The sequence below is a fragment of the Pteropus medius genome, unplaced genomic scaffold (genome assembly GCF_902729225.1).
Source record: "Pteropus medius unplaced genomic scaffold, Ma_sr-lr_union100, whole genome shotgun sequence".
In the NCBI taxonomy this organism is placed as follows: domain Eukaryota; kingdom Metazoa; phylum Chordata; class Mammalia; order Chiroptera; family Pteropodidae; genus Pteropus; species Pteropus medius.
This window is the reverse complement of record NW_024342538.1, coordinates 846031-850462: the sequence shown is the minus strand read 5'-3', so window position 1 is coordinate 850462 and position 4432 is coordinate 846031. Positions and strand designations below refer to the sequence as shown.

At 34.0% G+C, this 4432-nt stretch overlaps 1 pseudogene; it reads right to left on the bottom strand.

Moving 5' to 3' along the window:
• Positions 1–3544: 3544 nt before the first annotated feature.
• LOC120605451 (uncharacterized) lies at positions 3545–3663 on the bottom strand (annotated as a pseudogene).
• Between the last annotated feature and the right edge of the window lie 769 nt (positions 3664–4432).

Genomic DNA, 4432 nt, shown 5'->3' with positions numbered 1-4432 from the left:
CCTACATTCTGGCCTCATCTCTATTAGCAGCTAGTACCTATATGACCCAAGCAGTAATGCTTCTTCTCTATGCCTCGGTTTCTCTCTCTCTGTGAATACAGTAGGTTAGGTGAAATCGAAAGGTCCTGCAGAGCTGTATGTACCTTTCTGGAATCTGATACAGGGTACCCAATCTTTGGATTCTGTTCTAAGTTGTTGGAGAGCAGGAGTTTTCTGAATCCAGTTCTGTTGACTATTGACTATTGCTCTGCTCTTGTCCCAGTACCAAGTCACAAAGTGAATCTCTCACTGGCTGTGTATCCTTTGCTTTGGTGATGACATCAGCAATTACAGGCACAGAATGTAATATGTAATAGTAAAATCACAAGGACTCTAGAAGACCTGAATTGAAATTCTTTTTCTCTATTTCCTGAGTGACAGTCAACTGAGTCACTTAACCTCTCTGAACCTAAATTTTTTCCATTGGTATAACAGGGAATGATTCTTTTATTGCAGGATTATGTTAAAGGTTAAGTAAGATAATATGTGAACAAGTCCTATGAATACCTATATCCTTATTATAGTCATAGATTTCAAGCCCAGGGCATTTTGACAACTTGTTAGTGAAGTACTCCCTGATGGGGCAGTGTGCCTGGACAAGGGAGTTTAGAGGTGTAGACGCTAATAGCTGTTAGATGATTTAAGAAATATTTTTGAACACAGCAATTATTTAACTGAAAATGTTAGCAACATACACAAACAGGACAATTATAAATGTTCATCCAACAATCTTATGAATGGCTTTATTTAAAAAAAAAAATGGACAAGTGCTATAATGTTAGGAAAATTGAGTGTACCACATCCAAGGGCATGATGTTTATATTTTTAACAACAATTATATACATTTAAGGTATATAACATAATGATTTGATATGCATATACATGGTAAAATGATTACTATAGTCAAGCTGATTAACATATTATCTCCTTTCATAGTACCAGTTTTGTGTGTGGTGAGAGCACTTGAAATCTATTCTCTTAACAAATTTTCCATATTCAATACAATATTAACTGTAGTCACCGTGCTGTATATTAGACCTCTAGGCTTATTCATCCTACATAACTGCAACTTTGTACACTTTCACTAGTATTTCTCCATTTTCCAAACCTCCCTGCCCTAATAGAACTAATAGAACTAATGTTCTATTCTCTGCTTAAATGACAAACAAAATTTATGGGATGGAGCAAAAGCAATACCAACACCTACATTAAAAATGAAGAAAGATCTCAAATAAAAAACCTAACTTTATACCTCAAGGAAATAATAAAAGAACAAACTCAAGTTAGAAGAAGAAAAGCAATAATAAAGATCAGAGTAGAAGTTTCTCAACTAGATGATAAAAAAGAAAAAAGAAAACTAAGATTTTTTTTAAATAAAAGCAAAAAAAATCAGCACATCTTTAGCTAAACTAAGAAAAAAAGGGACTCAAGTAAATGAAATCAGAAATGGAAGAAGAGAAAGTTCAATGCATGGCTCAGAAATAAGGATCATAAGGAGCTATTATGAACAGTTATATGCAAACAAATTGGATAACCTAAAAAAACATGGACAAATTCCTAGAAACACAATTTACCAAGACTGAATCAAAAAGAAATAGACAGCCTAAACAGATCAGTAACAAATAAAGATATAAAATAGGAATTAAAACTCTCTCAACAAAGAAAAGCAGAGGAACAGATGGCTTCATAGCTGAATTCTACCAAACAGTTAAAGAAGAGTTAATATCAAGCTTTTTCAAGCTCATCCAAAATATGGAAGTAGGAGAGATACTTCCAAACTCATTTTATGAGGCCAGTATCAGCCTGATACCAAAGCCAAAGATAGCACATTAAAAGAAAATTATAGACCAATATCCCCTCTGAACACAGATGCAAAAATCTTCAGTGAAATACTGATAAACTAAATTCAACAACATATCAAAAAGATTATATACCATGACCAAGTGGGATTTATTTCTGGGATACAGGTTAGTTTAACATATGCAAATCAATCAATATGACATACCACATTAACAGAATGAAAGATAAAAACCACATGGGCAGCTCAAGAGATGCAGAAAATGCATTCGACAAAGTTTAACATCCATTTATAAAAACTGTCAATGGATTAGATATAGAAGGAAATGTCTTCAGTACCATTTATGAAAAGCTCACAGTTAACATCATAATGAGGGAAAATCTGAAGGCTTTTCCTTTAAGATGTGCTACAAGGTCAAGATGCTCACTCTCATCACTTCTATTTAATATAGTTCCGAAATTACTAGCAAGAGCAGTCAGACAAGAAAAATAAATAAAAGGCTTCCAAATAAGAAAGGAAGTAAAAGTATTTCTATTTGCAGATGACATGATCCTATATGTAGAAAATACCAACAACTCCATATATAAAACCCTTTTAGAACTAACGAATTCATTAAAGTTATAGGATATAAATTCAGCACACCAAAATCAGTTGCATTTCTTTACACTGACAATTTTTCTAAAAAGGAAACTGAAAACCCATTTGCAATGGCATCAATAAGAAAATAAATACTTAGGAATAAATTTAACCAAGGAGGTAAAAGATCTGTACATTGAAAACTAGAAAACATTGATGAAAGAAATTGAAGAAGACACAAATAAATGGAGAGATTAGAAAATTTAATATTGTTAAAATGTTCATATTACCCAAAACAATCTACAGATTCGGTGCAATCGCTATCAAAATAACAATGGCACACAGTGTAAACATATATATGCCTTACTTAAAGTGTACAGCTGAAACTTATCGGATTTTGTTAACCAATGTCACCATAAAAGATAAATTAATTAATTAAAAAATGCCAAAGGCATTTTTTACAGATATAGAAAAAAGTCCTAAAATTCATATGGAACCACAAGAGACCCCAAATAGAAAAAAAAAATCTCAGAAAGAAGAACAGACTGGGAGACACTGTATTTCCCAATTTCAAACTATAATACAAAGCTATAGTAATTTAAAAAGTATGGCACTAGCATAAAATCAGACACATAGACCAATGGAACACAATGAAAAGCCCAGAAATAATCCCACGCATATACAGTCAACTAATATTTGACAAGGGTGCCAAGAATACATAATGGGGAAAGGATAGTATCTTTAAATAAATGGTGTTGGGAAAACTGGATAGTCACATGCAAAATAATGAAATTAGACCCCTATATCTTATACCACTCACAGAAAATAACTCAAAATGGATTAAAGACTTACCTGGAACTGTAAAACTCCTAGAAGAAAACATAAGGGAAAATCTTGACATTGGGCTTGGCAATGATTTTTTGGATGTGAGTGACACCAAAAGCAAAAGTAAATAAATGAGACTACATCAAACTAAGAAACTTCTGTACAGAAAAGGAGACAATAAAGTGAAAAGTGACCTTTGGAATGGGAGAAAATATTTGTAAACCACATAAGTCGAGGCAACCCTTGGTTGACCTCACAGATTGCAAGGACCTTGTCAGTTTACAATCCGTTATTTTTTATCTTTTACGCCTACAGCACCTACTCTTCCTAGGTGGCCTCCCATCCAAGTACTAACCAGGCCCGACCCTGCTTAGCTTCTGAGATCAGGAGGGATTGGGCTTGTTCAGGGTAGCACGGCCATAGACCACAGTGGAATATTATTCAGCCTTAAAAAAAAAAGAGATTCTGCCATTTGCAACAATATAGATGAAACTGGATGACATTACACTGAATGAGATAAGCCAGACACAGCAAATAAAAAGCTGCAGGATCAAATTTATATATGAAATCTTAAAATGTTAAAAAGCTGTCAGCTGATTTTGAAGTGATCAACATTACAAAGCTCGATTAGACTCTCTTGCTATTTATCAGTGTCTGTTAATTCACCCTAAAATATGTGAGAAAGTTACAGATCTGGAAAGGACCATAGAAAATGCTTAATGCAATGAAGACCTATCCTGAATGATCATTCAAACCCCTAGGATAGCCTTAAAAATTACAGTTTTCTGAGCCCAGAACCTAGAGATTATGATTTAATAGATAAAGTATGGCTGCTAGGAGTCTGTGTGTTTAAAAATATCCCTGGCATATTAATGAACAGGTAGGATTGATAACTCGAATCAGTTAAATTTCTCATTTTATAGACGAGGAACATGTAATGATGAGAGGCAGATTGAGCTTCCAATGCAGGAAATTGAATGACGTTCTCTTAATACTTCATCTTTTACTCATTCTATAATACCATATGGCAAAAGAAGATATTAGAATTGGTGGTATTTTCTGCAAGCCAGGGCTACTTCCGGTGGTATCTTGGCCATCTGTACTGAACTCAGGTTTATGTTCTCATGCACATGATGTGGGCAATTTACCAGAGGCAACATTCTACAGTGTCACATTGCCAGGTTGTTACTGGTG